The following is a 21898-nucleotide window of genomic DNA, read 5'->3' as shown; positions in this document are numbered from 1 at the left end:
ACAAAAGAAAGAAACCGCAAGACACCAGGGACAAAGGAACCAAACCACAAGACACCAGAGACAAAGGAACGAAACCAAAAGACACCAGGGACAAAGGAACCAAACCACAAGAAACCAGGGACAAAAGGAACCAAACCACAAGACACCAGGGACAAAAGGAACCAAAACACAAGACACCAGGGACAAAGGAACCAAATCACAAGACACCAGACAAAGGAGCCAAACCATAAGACACCAGGGACAAAGGAACCAAACCACAAGATGCCAGGGACAGGTGATAACAAACCACAAGACACCAGGGTCAAAGGAACCAAACCACAAGAAACCAGAGACAAAAGGAACCAAACCACAAGACACCAGGAACAAGAGATAACAAACCACAAGACACCAGAGACAAAAGGAACCAAACCACAAGACACCAGGGACAGGAGATAACAAACCACAAGACACCAGGGACAAAGGAACCAAACCACAAGACACCAAGGACAAAGGAACCAAACCACAAGACACCAAGGACAAAGGAAACAAACCACAAGACACCAGGGACAGGAGATAACAAACCACAAGACACCAGGGACAAAGGAACCAAACCACAAGACACCAGGGACAGGAGATAACAAACCACTTAAACCAATGACCGCTTGGTCGAGGCACACTAAACCAGTGGACACCAGGGCACTAAACTGCTGGATATTATATTGTTTAAGACTCCACTGCTGGACACTGGGACTGAACTGTGTAGAAGATAATGGATATTTTCAGTGAATGAATGGTTAATATTTCACAGGGACAGTAATACTGATGACTTATTTGCTTTCGATGGTTGGCGCTTTGCTCCGTTGTATCAGGTGTTTTACCCCCATCTGGGACCCCACAGAATAGTAAATACCCCCGGGTCACATGATTGGTCATAGTTTTATATTGCCCCCTGTGTTTTTTAGTGGGGGGGGGGGGGGTGAACCATGAGTCTCATCATTCTGTTGATTGCTCTGTTTCGATGAATGTGAGTCACTTGTGGCGGTTTTGACTCCGGTGACTATTTTTGTCTCCTAGGCCCGGGGCGCTCCTCCATTATTTAGAGGCAGCAGAGGCCGGATTTGAGGTCGCTCAGTTCAATGCGGCCTTTATCTGCGAGGACGACCCTGTGAGTACATGACGTCGCGCTCGCCTCTGCCGGTAACTCTCATAGAGATGCGCACATGAATGGCCGCTGCTACATGCGGTTTCCTCCTATATGCAGCTGTCGTCAGCTACCTCGGCTTGCTGAAGAAGAGTCAGGCCTGATAGGAGAGGGTCGCAGAGATCTGATAGGAGAGGGTCGCAGAGATCTGATAGGAGAGGGTCGCAGAGATTTGTTACAATGTATCAGCGCAGAGAATCTTTTGTGAGCTAAACACGATCAGCAGAACAAATTTCCCTTCTGCTCTGACTTTCACTGATACAGTGTAACAAGCCGAGCAGCTGTATGAGCAGGACTAGCCGCTGAATGTGACCAATAGATGCAGAAGAGTAACTTGAAGCTTCCGGACCCCAACATTAAATCTGTACCAGGGCCCCCACCTACCATGTGTCATTTATAAAACTGGCATCTCCTATTGGTCAGAAGGGCTTTTAGGCCCCCTCTGTCACCAGGGCCCGGGTGCAACTGTTACCTCTGCATTCCCAATAGCCACACCTCTAAATAAATATGTCCATTCACTGACAGCAAGCAGACTATTTACATATGAAGCTGATAACATGTTGTTCGCAGGACGGTCTGGTGAGCCGCTTTATGCAGATTGATTGTGTGTGGAAATATTATAACCTGTCGACCCAGAGCGACCGACCTCCGGCTTATGGTGAGTGAAGTTCTGTAGTGCAGCGTGTCATAAAGCAGGACAGTTTATAAAGCCAGAAGTTCTACTGTGTGTGAACGTGGGTGAACAGGATCAAAAGAGCAATAATACAGAACTGCTCCCAGTGATCCGTAGATTATATACGGGGTCATTTCATGTATAGTGCTCATCTCGGGTTTTATAATGCTTTATGCTCCAGTCACATCCAGAGCTGCAGGCACAATTCTGCTCATTTCCTCAGGCTGCTGGTTCAATGGATGCATACATCCCAACATTCAAGTATCGCAGAGGGACAACCCATGCGGAGTGCATAGTGCGTAGCGGCAATATTTTTCAATTTAAGCCATGCCGCTAATACTGCCCAATCCCCGCCCATACACACCCGATTCAGCCCACACAGTATAATACCAAATAGCTGTCCCCATATAGTATAATGCTCCCATAACTGCCTCCACACAGTATAATGTCCCCATAACTGCCTCCACACAGTATAATGCCCCCATAGCTGCCTCCACACAGTATAATGTCCCCATAGCTGCCTCCACACAGTATAATGTCCCCATAACTGCCTCCACACAGTATAATGTCCCCATAACTGCCTCCACACAGTATAATGCCCCCATAGCTGCCTCCACACAGTATAATGTCCCCATAGTGCTCCCCACACAGTATAATGTCCCCATAACTGCCTCCACACAGTATAATGTCCCATAGCTGCCTCCACACAGTATAATGTCCCCATAACTGCCTCCACACAGTATAATGCCCCCATAGCTGCCTCCACACAGTATAATGTCCCCATAGTGCTCCCCACACAGTATAATGTCCCCATAACTGCCTCCACACAGTATAATGTCCCATAGCTGCCTCCACACAGTATAATGTCCCCATAACTGCCTCCACACAGTATAATGTCCCCATAACTGCCTCCACACAGTATAATGCCCCCATAGTGCTCCCCACACAGTATAATGCCCCCATAGCTGCCTCCACACAGTATAATGTCCCCATAGTGCTCCCCACACAGTATAATGTCCCCATAACTGCCTCCACACAGTATAATGTCCCATAGCTGCCTCCACACAGTATAATGTCCCCATAACTGCCTCCACACAGTATAATGTCCCCATAACTGCCTCCACACAGTATAATGCCCCCATAGTGCTCCCCACACAGTATAATGCCCCCATAGCTGCCTCCACACAGTATAATGTCCCCATAGTGCTCCCCACACAGTATAATGTCCCCATAACTGCCTCCACACAGTATAATGTCCCATAGCTGCCTCCACACAGTATAATGTCCCCATAACTGCCTCCACACAGTATAATGTCCCCATAACTGCCTCCACACAGTATAATGCCCCCATAGTGCTCCCCACACAGTATAATGCCCCCATAGCTGCCTCCACACAGTATAATGTCCCCATAGCTGCCTCCACACAGTATAATGTCCCCATAGTGCTCCCCACACAGTATAATGTCCCCATAACTGCCTCCACACAGTATAATGTCCCATAGCTGCCTCCACACAGTATAATGTCCCCATAACTGCCTCCACACAGTATAATGTCCCCATAACTGCCTCCACACAGTATAATGCCCCCATAGTGCTCCCCACACAGTATAATGCCCCCATAGCTGCCTCCACACAGTATAATGTCCCCATAGCTGCCTCCACACAGTATAATGCTCCCATAACTGCCTCCACACAGTATAATGTCCCCATAGTGCTCCCCACACAGTATAATGCCCCCATAGCTGCCTCCACACATTATAATGTCCCCATAGCTGCCTCCACACAGTATAATGCCCCCATAACTGCCTCCACACAGTATAATGCCCCCATAGCTGCCTCCACACAGTATAATGTCCCCATAACTGCCTCCACACAGTATAATGCCCCCATAACTGCCTCCACACAGTATAATGCCCACATAGCTGCCACCACACAGTATAATGCCCCCATAGTGCCTCCCACACAGTATAATGCCCACATAGTGCCTCCCACACAGTATAATGCCCCCATAGTGCCTCCCACACAGTATAATGCCCCCATAGTGCCCCCACACAGTATAATGCCCACATAGCTGCCACCACACAGTATAATGCCCCCGTAGTGCCTCCCACACAGTATAATGTCCCCATAGTGCCTCCCACACAGTATAATGCCCCCATAGTGCCCCCACACAGTATAATGCCCACATAGCTGCCACCACACAGTATAATGCCCCATAGTGCCCCCACACAGTATAATGCCCACATAGCTGCCACCACACAGTATAATGCCCACATAGTGCCTCCCACACAGTATAATGCCCCCATAGTGCCCCCACACAGTATAATGCCCACATAGTGCCTCCCACACAGTATAATGCCCACATAGTGCCTCCCACACAGTATAATGCCCACATAGCTGCCACCACACAGTATAATGTCCCCATAACTGCCTCCACACAGTATAATGCCCCCATAACTGCCTCCACACAGTATAATGCTCCCATAACTGCCTCCACACAGTATAATGCCCACATAGTGCCTCCCACACAGTATAATGCCCACATAGCTGCCACCACACAGTATAATGTCCCCATAACTGCCTCCACACAGTATAATGCCCCCATAACTGCCTCCACACAGTATAATGCTCCCATAACTGCCTCCACACAGTATAATGCCCACATAGTGCCTCCCACACAGTATAATGCCCACATAGCTGCCACCACACAGTATAATGTCCCCATAACTGCCTCCACACAGTATAATGCCCCCATAACTGCCTCCACACAGTATAATGCTCCCATAACTGCCTCCACACATTATTATGCCCCGTAGCTGCCCACAAATAGTATAATGCCCCCATAGTGCCCCCACACAGTATAATGCCCACATAGCTGCCCCCACACAGTATAATACCCACATAGTGCCTCCCACACAGTATAATGCCCCCATAGTGCCCCCACACAGTATAATGCCCACATAGCTGCCACCACACAGTATAATGCCCCCATAGTGCCTCCCACACAGTATAATGTCCCCATAGCTGCCTCCACATATTATTATGCCCCCATAGCTGCCCACATATAGTATAATGCCCCCATAGTGCCTCCCACACAGTATAATGCCCCCATAGTGCCTCCCACACAGTATAATGCCCACATAGCTGCCACCACACAGTATAATGCCCCCATAGTGCCTCCCAGAAAGGCCCTAACCTGCTTCTGGTTGGCCGGCCGGGGCCATTGGAGAATGGCCTCCACCTTGGCCGGCTCGGGGCGGATCTGTCCGCTGCCCACTCGGTGCCCCAAGTAGGCAACTTCTGCCATCCCCATCTGGCACTTGTCGGGGCGGATGGTGAGGCCGGCGTACCGGATGCGCTCCAGGATCTGCGCCACGTGCCCCAAGTGTTCCTCCCAAGTCTCGCTAAAGATAGCGATATCGTCCAGGTAGGCCTGGGCAAACTCCTGACACCCCACGAGGATCCGGTCGACCACCCTCTGGAAGGTCGCGGGGGCGTTCTTCATCCCGAATGGCATGCACGTAAATTCAAACAGGCCGAACGGGGTGATGAACGCCTAGCGCCCTTGGGCTTCCTTGGTCAGAGGAATCTGCCAGTAGCCCTTGCTGAGATCCAGAGTGGGCACGAAGCGTGCCCCTCCCAGCCTATCGAGCAGCTTATCAATCCGGGGCATCGGATAGGCATCCGTAACGGTTACCTCGTTCAGCCGCCGGTAGTCTACACAGAACGTCGTGGTTTTGTCCTTCTTGGGGACCAACACAACGCCGGCGGCCCAAGGACTGTGAGATGGTACAATGACCCCCATCTCCAGCATTTCTTCTACTTCTTTCCTCATCGCGGTCAGCACTGAGGGAGCCACTCGGAACGTGAGCTGCCTCAGGGGTCGGGCTCCTCCAGTGTCGACCTCGTGAGCGACTAGGGAGGTACGTCCGGGGGACGCGGTGAACAGGGCCTCCTGGGCTGCTAACACCTCCCCCATCTCCCTACTCTGCAAGCGCGATAGCTGGACTTCAAGCTGCACATCTGCCAGCCCTGTCTGGCATCGGGCCTCTGCCAGTAGGTCAGGGATGCGGTCCACGTCATGGTTGTCCATGTGTGGGCAGCATATAGCGACCGCTCCTACCTCCCTTACCACATAGGCCTTGAGCCGGTTTATGTGGTAGTTCCGTACCCGCTTTTCTGCCTTGTCGTGGGCTACTAGGTAGTTTGTCGTCCCCTGTCGCCCCACTACAGTGTACGGTCCAGCCCAATTGGCCTGCAACTTGTTGCCTCGTACTGGCGCGAGGACCAGTACCTTCTCCCCCACCCCCAGCTCTCGGGGTCGGGCGCTACGGTTGTACTCGTCCCGTTGACGGCTTCGAGCTACTTCCAATCGCTGATGGGCCAAATCCATCAGCCGTGCTAGGCGCTCCCGCATTTGGCTCACATAGTCTACTACCGGGATCTCCGGGCTTGCAAACTTCCCTTCCCAACCTTCCCGGACTAAGTCCAAGGGTCCCCGGACCCGCCTCGCGAACAGCAACTCGAATGGGGAGTGCCCGGTAGACTCCTGCGGCACCTCTCGATAGGCAAAGAGAAGCTGCTTCAAGGAGCGGTCCCAGTCTCTCACCTCCGAGTTGACGTATCGGAGTAGCAACTGCTTGAGGGTACCGTTGAACCTTTCACACAGTCCGTTCGTTTGGGGGTGGTAGGCGGTGGTTCTTAGAGAACTCACCCCGTGCCGATTCCAGAAGTCCTGCATGAGTTCTCCCTGGAATTGAGATCCCTGGTCTGTGAGTACCTCACGCGGGAACCCCACCCGGCTGAAGATGTCCATGAGCGACGTGCTCAGCATCTATGGAGGACAGAGCCACTGCGTCCGGGTATCTGGTAGCGAAGCCTACCAGGGTTAGGATGTAACGCTTTCCCCCTCGGCTGGGTGGATTAATGGGGCCAACCAGATCTATGGCCACCCGCTGGAAGGGCTCTCGGATGAGGGGCAGCTGCCTGAGCGGCACCTTCCTTGCGCGGGGCCCCCGCCACCCGTTGGCAGACAGGGCACGAAGGTCGATACCGCCGCATGTCCTCAGTCAGCCCTGGCCAAAAGAAAGCCTTCGAGAGCTGGGCCCTGGTGGACCTGGTCCCAGTGTGACCCGCCGCGGGTATATCGTGGGCCAGGGCTAACAGTCGTGCACAGTAGGCTTGGGGAACAAGCAGCTGTTTGGAGGCGGTCCAGGGCGACTCGGGCTTGGTCGGGGCTTCGACCCGGTACAACAGCCCGTTGTCCCACTGGAACCCTGCCTGGGCCACTCCACTGGGTGGTCGATCGGCCAGGCTACGGGCAGAGGACAGGGAAGGATCCGTATGCTGGGCCTCCCTAAAAGCGACCCTATCCACCTCCCCCAGGTATGTCGGGGGGTTCGTCAGGTCGGTCAGTTGTGAGGCGTCAGGGGCTTGGGTACTTCCCACCGGTTCGGGGGGCGGGGCTTTCGGGAGAGGAGCCTCGATGGTTACACGGGTCGGTGGTGGAGGCCGGTAAAGGTTCTCCTGGGCTTGGCTGCGGGTCACGGTCCCAGCGAACTGACTTGTGAGACCGTTCCCAAGGTCGTTCCCCAATAAGACATCGGCGGGGAGATCCGGCATGAGCCCGACTTCGACCTCCCCTTTTCCGGGGCCCCAGGTAGACTCTGGCGCGGGGAATGGACCGCTGCTGTCCGTCCGCCAGGGCAATCCGGGCTAATCGCTGGGGAAGAACCTTGGACTGGGGAACCAGGTCAGCTCTTACCAGGGTGAGGGATGCCCCCGAGTCACGGAGTCCTTGGACGGTGCTGCGTCCCAGCACCACGGGCTGTCGGTGGCCCTGCATGTTGGCAGGGACCTGGTTCGTCACGAGGCTCGCAAGCTCCACCTCTGGTGCATCTAGGAGGTGGTCACACTCATCGGGGTCGCCCGCCTCCGGGCAAAAGGCGACCCGGGTTGGGGTTGGTCTGGGAAAGGGCACCGTTGATTGGGCCAGGGGGCAGTCCCGTCGGAGGTGCCCCGGCTGGTGGCACCCATAACACTGGCGGGAGTCCGTAGGGCCACGGACCCTTGGAGGGATCGGGGCGGCCGTAGGCTGCGGCTGGGGTCTCATCGAAGTTGGCCGGGGTGGTTCCGCTATTTTGGTAGGGGCTCGGAGCTCTCGGCGTTGGTCCTGGCGCGGAAGGCTTCTCCACGGGGGTCGGTGGGCCAAGAACTCGTCAGCCAGGGTGGCGGCATCTTCAGGGGTGCTGGGGTGGCGGTCCGCGACTCAGGCACGAACGGGGACCTCCATCCTGGAGAGGAGTTGCTCCAAAATGACGAGGTCCTCCAGGGCCTCCCGACTGAAGGCCTTCTTCCCCTCGGCCCACCTGGAGCAGCTTAAGCGGAGCTGGGCTGCCAGTTCCACATGGGTACCCTGGCCGGCGAGCGTCAAATTACGGAACCGCTCTCTGTAAGTCTCTGGGGTGATCGCATACCTCTTAAGCAGGGTGTCCCGGAGGCAACCGTAGTCACGTCCGTCCTCTTGACCTAGGCTCCGGTAGACTTCAAGGGCCCTCCCTTGCAGGTTGGGCCCCACGTAGCGAGCCCATTCGGTGGTGGGGATGTCATGCACCTGTAGCTGTGTCTCCAGCATGGTTAGGTGCGCATCGATATCCGTGAACGAAGGATCCAACTTGGGGAGGTCGTTGTATCGTAGTTGGGGTCTTCGGGGCCCGGCAGGGATTGGGGTTGTTGGTTCAGGGGGTGCCACTGCACGGGCCACGGCCCCAACGATGATCAGGCGCTCGGCCTCGGAGCTTTGAGGCCCCAGAGCGGTCAGCAGATCCCCCATCCGCAGGGCCTGGGCGTCCGAGATGGTGCTACGGCCGGTTCCCTGGCGACTGGCCGATTCTTCGGGGCAGTAGTCAACGTCACCCTCGGCCATCTCTCCCATCTCGGCCGGGTTTGCCGGGTCCCAGGCTTGGAGCTTCTCAATCAGCCGATCCTTGATGTCGCGGGACGAGAAGGCAATGCGCCGGAACCGGCACAGCTCTTGGAGTATAATTCGGAGTTAGCTGCCATAGGGGACATCCTCTGCTCCGCCGGGAGGATCCATAGAGTCAGGCTCCATGACTGGGGATTTAGGTGCCTGTGGTCCCCCTGTACTGCAGCACGTGTGGCAGTCCGCCCTTGAGGTCTGGCCGCGAAGCGCCGGATGGTACCAGGGTACCTATCCCCTGCCGCTTCCCCAGGAACGGGCTGAATCTATCCCACCGCTGCCACCAAATGTGGCGAAACCGGGTCAGTGGGGGTCGGTTTACGCCAAGAGAATGTGGGCGATAGATTCAGGCGACACAGATTAACAGGGGACAAGCCACAGCGGCGCGTTTATTAACAGGGACAGACACACACAGAACCAATGCATTGCTGCTTCTCCCCTCTGGGCTGGATGGGACAGGCTACCTCACTATGGGGTCTCTCCACTGTACCTTTCATCCTTTGGGGTGTCTCCAGATCCTCCTTAGTTAGACGGGACTCCAGCACTTGTCCTCTATTACTGTCCCTAGGTCAGGTACCATCTCTGAGGTAGACAGCCCCTGCCTGCAGCTCACACTGCTATCTCATCCTCTCCTGGGCTCCAACTAACTCAGTTCTCCTCCAGCACCACGATATCCCTCACTCACCCCTCCCTCAGGAAACAGGCCCCCTCCTTTTTCTTATTTACATTAGATAAGTTCCCGCTCTCAGGCCTCATGCACACGACCGTAAAAACTCCCGTTATTACGGGTCGTAATTACGACCCGTAATAACGGGCTCATAGACTTCTATTGGCGACGGGTGCCTTCCCGTTTTCTCACGGGAAGGTGCCCGTGCCGTTGAAAAAGATAGAACATGTCCTATTTCAGGCCGTAATAACGGCACGGACAGTCCATAGAAGTCTATGGAGATCTTGTAATGACGGGTAGCTACATGTGTGCACCCGTCATTACGGCAGCGTTGCTAAGCGACGTCAGTAAATAGTCACTGTCCAGGGAGCTGAAAGAGTTAACTGATCGGCAGTAACTCTTTCAGCACCCTGGACAGTGACTACCGATCAGTATAAACCTGTAAAAAATAAAAATAAAAGACGTTCATACTTACCGACAACTTCCTGCTTCCTCCAGTCCGGTCTCCCGCCCGTTGCCTTGGTGACGCGTCCCTCTCGACATCCGGGCCGACGTCCTGGATGACGTTTCAGGCCATGTGACCGCTGCAGCCAATCACAGGTCAATCACAGGCTGCAGCGGTCACATGGACTGCCGCGTCATCCAGGGATGTCGGGCTGGATGTGAAGAGAGGGACGCGTCACCAAGACAACGGCCGGGTAAGTATGAATTTCTTTAACTTTTATTACAGAAAAGGCTGTCCCTTCTCTCTATCCTGCACTGATAGAGAGAAGGGGCTGCCGATTAGTGCAGTGCTATTTTGCCGACAAAAACGTGCTCGTAAATACGGGTGGAATACGTGTGACACCGGACCCATATTTACGGGCACGGGTTCGTAAATACTGGTGCAAAACGGGTGGAATACGTGTGACACCGAACCCGTATTTACGCCAGTATTTACGGGTGGGAAAAAATACGGTCGTGTGCATGAGGCCTTAGCCTGTGACTCATTCTCATTCTCATTCTCCTTCAGTGTAAGATTAACCCTAGAGGGGGAGGACAGTGAAGCAGCACTGAATACAATACAATATAAAACAACTGGTTATCAAACATAACATAATGCAGTTTGAGGGGACATATCCCCATCTAGCACCGGGCGCCATCTAAGCTATGGCACCCGGATGGCCGGAGTGCGGCAGGCTTAACGTTTATCTGGGTACAATGCCTGTAACCGTCACCCGTTCCGCCACAAATGCCCCCATAGCTGCCCTCATATAGTATAATGACCCTATAGCTGCCCCCATACAGTATAATAACCCAATAGCTGCCTCCAAACAGTATAATGACCCCATATATTATAATGCCCCATAGCTTCCCCCATACAGTATAATACCCCCATAGCTGCCCCATACAGTATAATGCCTTCATACTGCCTCCCACACAGTATAATGCCCCCCAAAGCTGCCCCATACAGTGTAATGCCCCCACAACTGCCCCCATATTGTAAAGGATCTGCCAGGCACAGCTTCGGGGTTAACGCCCATAGATAATCAGTCTGCACCTGCTTCTATGTCTGTGAGACTGACTCCATCTTCCACCACTCAGGATGGCAGGCTTAGGAGTGGGAGAGCCTATCACAGCCTGGCCAGACGGAGCTAGCTCCCGCCCTCTGTCTATTTATACCTGCCTTTCCTGTTCCTCCTTTGCTTGTGATTCTTCTCGTTTGGTTTCCTGGCCCTGCTGCAGCTTCTTGTACTATTGTCCTTGCTTCATATTGACCCCGGCTTGCTGACTACTCTCCTGCTCTGCGTTTGGTACCTCGTACACTCCTGGTTTGACTCGACTTGTTCACTACTCTCCTGCTCTGCGTTTGGTACCTCGTACACTTCTGGTTTGACTCGGCTTGTTCACTACTCTCCTGCTCTGCGTTTGGCACCTCGTACTCTCCTGGTTTGACTCGGCTTGTTCACTTCTGTTGTTGCTCACGGTGTTGCCGTGGGCAACTGCCCCTTCTCCCCCTAGCTATGTGTACCCTTGTCTGTTTGTCTGTCGTGCACTTATTGAGCGTAGGGACCGTCGCCCAGTTGTACCCCGTCGCCTAGGGCGGGTCGTTGCAAGTAGGCAGGGACTGAGTGGCGGGTAGATTAGGGCTCACTTGTCTGTCTCCCCACCCCAGTCATTACACATATAGTATAATGCCCCCATAGCTTTCACCATACAGTATAATGGCCCCATAGCTGCCACCATACAGTATAATGCCCCATAGCTGCCCCCATACAATATAATGCCCCCATAGCTGCCCCCATACAGTATAATGCCCCCTAAGCTTCCCCCATACAGTATAATGCCCCATACAGTATAATGCTCTGATAGTGGCTCCCACACAGTATAATGCCCCCATAGCTCTGCCCATATAGTATAATGCACCCATAGCTGCCACCATACAGTATAATGCCCCCATAGCTACCCCATACAGTATAATGCCCCTATCACTGCTACCATACAGTATAATGCCCCCATAGCTGCCCCATACAATATAATGCCCCCATAACTGCCCCATACAGTACAATGCCCCAATAGCTGCCCCCATTTAGTATAATGCCCCATAGCAGCCCCCATACAGTATAATGCCCCTATCGCTGCTACCATACAGTATAATGCCCCCATAGCTGCCCCATACAGTATAATGCCCCCCATAACTGCCGCCATACAGTATAATGCCCCCATAGCTACCGCATATAGTATAATGTCCCCATAGCTGCTCCCATACAGTATAATGCCCCCAGAGCTGCCCCCATACAGTATAATGCCCCCATAACTGCCACTATACAGTATAATGTCCCCATAGCTGCCCCATACAGTATAATGCCCCCATAGCTGCCCCATACAGTATAATGACCCCATAGCTGCCCCCATACAGTATAATGCCCCCATAGCTGCCCCATACAGTATAAAGCCCCCATAGTGCCTCCCACACAGTATAATTCCCACATAGCTGCCCCTATATAGTATAATTCCCCCATAGCTTCCACCATACAGTATAATGCTCCCATAGCTGCCACCATACAGTATAATGCCCCCATAGCATCCACCATACAGTATAATGCCCCCATAGCTACCCCATATCGTATAATGCCCCTATCACTGCTACCATACAGTATAATGCCCCCATAGCTGCCCCATACAGTGTAATGCCCCCATAACTGCCCCATACTGTACAATGCCCCAATAGCTGCCCCCATATAGTATAATGCCCCCATACAGTATAATGCCCCTATCGCTGCTACAATACAGTATAATGCCCCCATAGCTGCCCCATACAGCATAATGCCCCCATAACTGCCCCAATACAGTATAATGCCCCCATAGCTACCCCATATAGTATAATGCCCCCATAGCTGCTCCCATACAGTATAATGCCCCCAGAGCTGCCCCCATACAGTATAATGCCCCCATAGCTGCCCCATACAGTATAATTCCCCCATAGCTGCCACCATATAGTATAATGCCCCCATAGCTGCCCCCATACAGTATAATGCCCCCATAGCTGCCCCATACAGTATAATGCCCCCATAGCTGCCCCCATATAGTATAATGCCCCCATAGCTGCCCCCATAAAAAAAATGCCCCCATAGCTGCCCCATACAGTATAAAGCCCCCATACAGTATAATGCTCTGATAGTGGCTCCCACACAGTATAATGCCCTCATAGCTGCCCCTATATATTATAATGCCCCCATGGCTGCCACCATACAGTATAATTCCCCCGTAGCTGCCTGCCCCCATACAGTATAATGCCCCCATAGCTGCCCCATACAGTATAATGCCCCACATAACTGCCCCAATACAGTATAATGCCCCCATAGCTGCCCCATACAGTATAATGCCTCCATAGCTGCCCCATACAGTATAATGACCCCATAGCTACCCCCATACAGTATAAAGCCCCCATAGTGTCTCCCACACAGTATAATGCCCACATAGCTGCCCCTATATAGTATAATGTCCCCATAGCTGCCACCATACAGTATAATGTCCCCATAGCTGCCAACATACAGTATAATGTCCCCATAGCTGCCCCCATACAGTATAATGCCCCCATAGCTGCCCCATACAGTATAATGCCCCCATAGCTGCCCCATACAGTATAATGCTCCGATAGTGGCTCCCACACAGTGTAATGCCCCTTTCACTGCTACCATACAGTATAATGCCCCCATAGCTGCCCCATACAGTAAAATGCCCCATAACTGCCCCATACAGTATAATGCCCCCATAGCTGCCATATACAGTATAATGCCCCTATTGCTGCTACCATAGAGTATAATGCCCCCATAGCCGCCCCATACAGTATAATGCCCCCTTAACTGCCCCCATACAGTATAATGCCCCTATACAGTATAATGCCCCATACAGTATAATACCCCCATACATTATAATGCCCCCATACAGTATAATGCCCCATACAGCATAATGCCCCCATACAGTATAATGCCCCATACAGCATAATGCCCACATACAGTATAATGCTCCCCATAGCTGCCCCCATACAGTATAATGCCCTCATACAGTATAATGCCCCCATAGCTGCCAAAAAAACAGCATAATGCCCCCATACAGTATAATGCCCCTATACAGTATAATGCTCCCCATAGCTGCCCCATACAGCATAATGCCCCCATACAGTATAATGCCCCCATACAATATAATGCCCCCATACAGTATAATGCCCACATACAGTATAATGCCCCTATTCAGTATAATACCCCTATTCAGTATAATGCCCTCATACAGTATAATGCCCCCATACAGTATAATGCCCCCATACAGTATAATGCCCACATACAGTATAATGCCCCCATACTGTATAATGCCCCCATACAGTATAATGCCCCCATACAGCATAATGCCCACATACAGTATAATGCCCCCATACAGTATAATGCCCCCATACAGCATAATGCCCACATACAGTATAATGCCCCCATACTGTATAATGCCCCCATACAGTATAATGCCCCCATACAGCATAATGCCCACATACAGTATAATGCCCCCATACAGTATAATGCCCCCATACAGTATAATGCCCCATACAGTATATTGCCCCTATACAGTATAATGCCCCCATACAGTATAATGCCCTCATACAGTATAATGCCCCCATACAGCACAATGCCCCCATACAGCATAATGCCCACATACAGTATAATGCCCCCATATAGTATAATGCCCCCATACAGTATAATGCCCCCATACAGTATAATGCCCCCATACAGTATAATGCCCCCATACAGCACAATGCCCCCATACAGCACAATGCCCCCATACAGTATAATGCCCCCATACAGTATAATGCCCCCATACAGCACAATGCCCCCATACAGTATAATGCCCACATACAGTATAATGCCCCCATACAGTATAATGCCCCTATACAGTATAATGCCCCATACAGTATAATACACCCATACATTATAATGCCCCCATACAGTATAATGCCCCCATACAGTATAATGCCCCATACAGCATAATACCCACATACAGTATAATGCTCCCCATAGCTGCCCCCATACAGTATAATGCCCCCATACAGTATAATGCCCCCATACAGTATAATGCCCTCATACAGTATAATGCCCCTATACAGTATAATGCCCCTATACAGTATAATGCTCCCCATAGCTGCCCCATACAGCATAATGCCCCCATACAGTATAATGCCCCCATACAATATAATGCCCCCATACAGTATAATGCCCACATACAGTATAATGCCCCCATACAGTATAATGCCCCCATACAGTATAATGCCCACATACAGTATAATGCCCCCATACAGTATAATGCCCCTATACAGTATAATGCCCCATACAGTATAATACACCCATACATTATAATGCCCCCATACAGTATAATGCCCCCATACAGTATAATGCCCCATACAGCATAATGCCCACATACAGTATAATGCTCCCCATAGCTGCCCCCATACAGTATAATGCCCCCATACAGTATAATGCCCCCATACAGTATAATGCCCTCATACAGTATAATGCCCCTATACAGTATAATGCTCCCCATAGCTGCCCCATACAGCATAATGCCCCCATACAGTATAATGCCCCCATACAATATAATGCCCCCATACAATATAATGCCCCCATACAGTATAATGCCCACATACAGTATAATGCCCCATACAGTATAATACCCCTATTCAGTATAATACCCCTATTCAGTATAATGCCCCCATACAGTATAATGCCCCCATACAGTATAATGCCCCCATACAGTATAATGCCCCATACAGTATAATGCCCCCATACAGCATAATGCCCCCATACAGTATAATGCCCCCATACAGCACAATGCCCCCTTATAGCACAATGCCCCCATACAGTATAATGCCCCCATACAGTATAATGCCCCATACAGTATAATGTCCCCATACAGTATAATGTCCCCATACAGTATAATGCCCCCATACAGCATAATGTCCCCATACAGTATAATGCCCCCATACAGTATAATGCCCTCATACAGTATAATGCCCCCATACAGCACAATGCCCCCTTATAGCACAATGCCCCATACAGTATAATGCCCCCATACAGTATAATGCCCCATACAGTATAATGCCCCCATACAGTATAATGCCCCCATACAGCACAATGCCCACATACAGTATAATACCCCCATACAGCATAATGTCCCCATACAGTATAATGCCCCCATACAGTATAATGCCCTCATACAGTATAATGCCCCCATACAGCACAATGCCCCCTTATAGCACAATGCCCCATACAGTATAATGCCCCCATACAGTATAATGCCCCATACAGTATAATGCCCCCATACAGTATAATGCCCCCATACAGCACAATGCCCACATACAGTATAATACCCCCATACAGCATAATGTCCCCATACAGTATAATGCCCCCATACAGTATAATGCCCTCATACAGTATAATGCCCCCATACAGCACAATGCCCCCTTATAGCACAATGCCCCCATACAGTATAATGCCCCCATACAGTATAATGCCCCATACAGTATTATGCCCCCATACAGTATAATGCCCCCATACAGCACAATGCCCACATACAGTATAATGCCCCCATATAGTATAATGCCCCCATACAGCACAATGCCCCCATACAGTATAATGCCCCTATACAGTTATGCCTCGAAGTTGAGCTTTTACTGCCCCGGCAGGTGCGGTGGTGGCGGTGGTAGCGGTGATGGCGGTGGTCGCGGCGGTCGCGGCGGTGGCAGTGGTGGCGGTTCCGTCCTGCATCAGGGTTCGTTTAGGGATCCACATAAAAGCGGTCGCTGGGAAGAGGTTTATACCATGAGATCAAACGATCATTATAAAGAAATAAAGATCACGTAAAATACTGGACGGGTGGAGCAGAAATATGAGGCAGCTGTGGATGTGACTATAGTATAAGACCTGATGTAACAGAATTGTGGATGCAGCTGTGGATGTGACTATAGTATAAGACCTGATGTAACAGAATTGTGGATGCAGCTGTGGATGTGACTATAGTATAAGACCTGATGTAACAGAATTGTGGATGCAGCTGTGGATGTGACTATAGTATAAGACCTGATGTAACAGAATTGTGGATGCTGGAGTATATAACCTGATGTAACCGCAGGATTGTAAATGCAGCTCTTGAAGTAACTGGAATATAAGATATAATGTAGCAACATGATTTTTAATGCAGCTCTGGATGTGATTGGAGTAGTAGTAGTAGTTGTTGTATTTGTTGTTGTTGCATGGGGGTTCATGGCGGAAAAGCATTTGCCCCAAAATCCAAACATTTGTAAGTCGTCCTCTTCTGTCATCCTGAGACGGGGATATTACTGCGTGACTAGATGTTGTCATTAAGGAGACCTGGAAAGCTGTGATGTCACCCGGGGTAAATGTCCGCAGTGATGTCACCCGGGGTAAATGTCCGCAGTGATGTCACCCTGGGTAAATGTCCGCTGTGATGTCACCCGGGGTAAATGTCCGCTGTGATGTCACCCGGGGTTAATGTCCGCTGTGATGTCACCCAGGGTAAATGTCCGCTGTGATGTCACCCGGGGTAAATGTCCGCTGTGATGTCACCCGGGGTAAATGTCCGCTGTGATGTCACCCGGGGTAAATGTCCGCTGTGATGTCACCCTGCGTAAATGTCCTCTGTGATGTCACCCGGGGTAAATGTCCGCTGTGATGTCACCCGGGGTAAATGTCCGCTGTGATGTCACCCGGGGTAAATGTCCGCTGTGATGTCACCCGGGCTAAATGTCCGCTGTGATGTCACCCTGCGTAAATGTCCGCTGTGATGTCACCCGGGCTAAATGTCCACTGTGATGTCACCCGGGGTAAATGTCCGCTGTGATGTCACCCTGCGTAAATGTCCTCTGTGATGTCACACGGGGTAAATGTCCGCAGTGATGTCACCCGGGGTAAATGTCCGCTGTGATGTCACCCGGGGTAAATGTCCGCAGTGATGTCACCCGGGGTAAATGTCTGCTGTGATGTCACCCGGGGTAAATGTCCGCTGTGATGTCACCCGGGGTAAATGTCCGCTGTGATGTCACCCTGCGTAAATGTCCGCTGTGATGTCACCCGGGGTAAATGTCCGCTGTGATGTCACCCAGGGTAAATGTCCGCTGTGATGTCACCCTGCATAAATGTCCGCTGTGATGTCACCCGGGGTAAATGTCCGCTGTGGTGTCACAAATGTCCGCTGTGATGCCATCTGGCGTAAACGTCTGCAGTGATGTCACCCGGGGTAAATGTCCGCTGTGATGTCACCCGGGGTAAATGTCCGCTGTGATGTCACCCGGGATAAATGTCCGCTGTGATGTCACCCTGGGTAAATGTCCGCTGTGATGTCACCCAGGGTAAATGTCCGCAGTGATGTCACCCGGGGTAAATGTCCGCTGTGTTGTCACAAATGTCCGCTGTGATGCCATCTGGCGTAAACGTCCGCTGTGATGTCACCCGGGGTAAATGTCCGCTGTGATGTCACCCGGGATAAATGTCCGCTGTGATGTCACCCGGGGTAAATGTCCGCTGTGATGTCACCCTGGGTAAATGTCCGCAGTGATGTCACCCTGGGTAAATGTCCGCTGTGATGTCACCCTGCGTAAATGTCCGCTGTGATGTCACCCGGGGTAAATGTCCGCTGTGATGTCACCCGGGGTAAATGTCCGCTGTGATGTCACCCGGGGTAAATGTCCACAGTGATGTCACCCGGGGTAAATGTCCACAGTGATGTCACCCGGTGTAAATGTCCGCTGTGATGTCACCCGGGGTAAATGTCCGCTGTGATGTCACCCGGGCTAAATGTCCGCTGTGATGTCACCCTGCGTAAATGTCCGCTGTGATGTCACCCGGGGTAAATGTCCGCTGTGATGTCACCCGGGGTAAATGTCCGCTGTGATGTCACCCTGCATAAATGTCCGCTGTGATGTCACCCGGGGTAAATGTCCGCTGTGGTGTCACAAATGTCCGCTGTGATGCCATCTGGCGTAAACGTCTGCAGTGATGTCACCCGGGGTAAATGTCCGCTGTGATGTCGCCCGGGGTAAATGTCCGCTGTGATGTCACCCGGGGTAAATGTCCGCTGTGATGTCACCCGGGATAAATGTCCGCTGTGATGTCACCCGGGGTAAATGTCCGCTGTGATGTCACCCAGGGTAAATGTCCACTGTGATGTCACCCTGCGTAAATGTCCGCTGTGATGTCACCCGGGGTAAATGTCCGCTGTGATGTCACACGGGGTAAATGTCCACAGTGATGTCACCCGGGGTAAATGTCCGCTGTGATGTCACCCGGGGTAAATGTCCGCTGTGATGTCACCCGGGGTAAATGTCCGCTGTGATGTCACCCAGCTTTCCTGGAATCAGACACAACAACCTGATAGAAGATTCAGGAGCTTGTATTTTCTGGAGATGTGTCCGATATAAACCGAGATCAATGTGATGATTAGAATGACTGGGGGGCTACATGGAGGACGGACCCCGCTGTGCACTCATTACTGTCCCCCTCCTGCAGCTCAGATTAAGATGGGAGATCTATTCTACACGTCACATGTCAGGAGGAAAAGGAACGTGCAGGCAGCGGTGGAAATGTACACAGCAGCAGCGTTACAGCAGGACCCGCAGGTACCAGACGAGCTCCGCACAACCCCAAATAGGATCTCTCTGATTACAGATAATGTAGTAGTGTTACCTGCAGTCCTATGTAACACCACAGATAACACAGTGATAACTCCCTGATTACAGATAATGTAGTAGTGTTACCTGCAGTCCTATGTAACACCACAGATAACACAGTGATAACTCTCTGCGTACAGATAATGTAGTAGTGTTACCTGCAGTCCTATGTAACACCACAGATAACACAGTGATAACGCTCTGAGTACAGATAATGTAGTAGTGTTACCTGCAGTCCTATGTAACACCACAGATAACACAGTGATAACTCTCTGAGTACAGATAATGTAGTAGTGTTACCTGCAGTCCTATGTAACACCGCAGATAACACAGTGATAACTCTCTGATTACAGATAATGTAGTAGTGTTACCTGCAGTCCTATGTAACACCACAGATAACACAGTGATAACTCTCTGCGTACAGATAATGTAGTAGTGTTATCTGCAGTCCTATGTAACACCACAGATAACACAGTGATAACTCTCTGCGTACAGATAATGTAGTAGTGTTACCTGCAGTCCTATGTAACACCACAGATAACACAGTGATAACTCTCTGAGTACAGATAATGTAGTAGATGTTCCCTGCAGTCCTATGTAACACCACAGATAACACACAGTGATAAATCTCTGAGTACAGATAATGTAGCAGTGTTACCTGCAGTCCTATGTAACACCACAGATAACACACAGTGATAAATCTCTGAGTACAGATAATGTAGTAGATGTTACCTGCAGTCCTATGTAACACCACAGATAACACAGTGATAACTCTCTGAGTACAGATAATGTAGTAGATGTTACCTGCAGTCCTATGTAACACCACAGATAACAGTGATAACTCTCTGAGTACAGATAATGTAGTAGATGTTACCTGCAGTCCTATGTAACACCACAGATACCACAGTGATAACTCTCTGATTACAGATAATGTAGTAGTGTTACCTGCAGTCCTATGTAACACCACAGATAACAGTGATAACTCTCTGATTACAGATAATGTAATAGTGTTACCTGCAGTCCTATGTAACACCACAGATAACACAGTGATAACTCTCTGAGTACAGATAATTTAGTAGTGTTACCTGCAGTCCTATGTAACACCACAGATATCACAGTGATAACTCTCTGAGTACAGATAATGTAGTAGTGTTACCTGCAGTCCTATGTAACACCACAGATAACACAGTAATAACTCTCCAAGTAAAGATAATGTAGTAGATGTTACCTGCAGTCCTATGTAACACCACAGATAACACAGTGATAACTCTCTGAGCACAGATAATGTAGTAGATGTTACCTGCAGTCCTATGTAACACCACAGATAACACAGTGATAACTCTCTGAGTACAGATAATGTAGTAGTGTCACCTGCAGTCCTATGTAACACCACAGATAACACACAGTGATAACTCTCTGAGTACAGATAATGTAGTAGATGTTACCTGCAGTCCTATGTAACACCACAGATAACACAGTGATAACTCTCTGAGTACAGATAATGTAGTAGATGTTACCTGCAGTCCTATGTAACACCACAGATAACACAGTGATAACTCTCTGAGTACAGATAATGTAGTAGATGTTACCTGCAGTCCCATGTAACACCACAGATAACACAGTGATAACTCTCTGAGTACAGATAATGTAGTAGATGTTACCTGCAGTCCTATGTAACACCACAGATAACACAGTGATAACTCTCTGAGTACAGATAATGTAGTAGTGTCACCTGCAGTCCTATGTAACACCACAGATAACACACAGTGATAACTCTCTGAGTACAGATAATGTAGTAGATGTTACATACAATCTGAGCTCTGCTACATCTGTTGTATTTTTACTGATGGTGTGACTGTTACGCTGACAGATCTCTTGTGCGGTGGTTTCAGGGTCTGTATAATTTGGGGATCCTGGTGGAAGAAGGAGTCTCGCTCGGTAGATCAACGCTTTACCAGCTGGGATTCAACAGTTCTGTGACCAGCAGTAACTACACCATCGTGATGGAGCTCTACAAGAGGTGAGGGGACTCCCGGTGTAGCTACTATAAGGGGTCACATATTTTTCTTTCATTTATTAACACGTCTTTGGTGTTGGCTGCTTTAAATCTTTTCTGCATTAGTGCACATCCATAGTCGGTGACTCCATCTCACCTGCATAGTTTATTGGGGTCTGTGGGGGGAGGAGCTCAGAGA

The 21898-nt window shown here is 50.6% G+C and overlaps 1 long non-coding RNA gene across 1 annotated transcript; it reads left to right on the top strand.

The window, feature by feature from the left end:
- The first annotated feature begins 1761 nt into the window (after positions 1 to 1761).
- LOC142725448 (uncharacterized) lies at positions 1762 to 21693 on the top strand. The gene is made up of 3 exons (XR_012876526.1): positions 1762 to 1838; positions 19543 to 19652; positions 21596 to 21693. It is a non-coding gene; the product is annotated as an uncharacterized LOC142725448 (long non-coding RNA).
- Positions 21694 to 21898: the final 205 nt, after the last annotated feature.

This window comes from Rhinoderma darwinii, unplaced genomic scaffold (genome assembly GCF_050947455.1).
Source record: "Rhinoderma darwinii isolate aRhiDar2 unplaced genomic scaffold, aRhiDar2.hap1 Scaffold_604, whole genome shotgun sequence".
Classification (NCBI taxonomy): Eukaryota; Metazoa; Chordata; class Amphibia; order Anura; family Rhinodermatidae; genus Rhinoderma; species Rhinoderma darwinii.
Note: the sequence above shows the minus strand (reverse complement) of the source record. Positions and strands in the feature narration are given on the sequence as shown.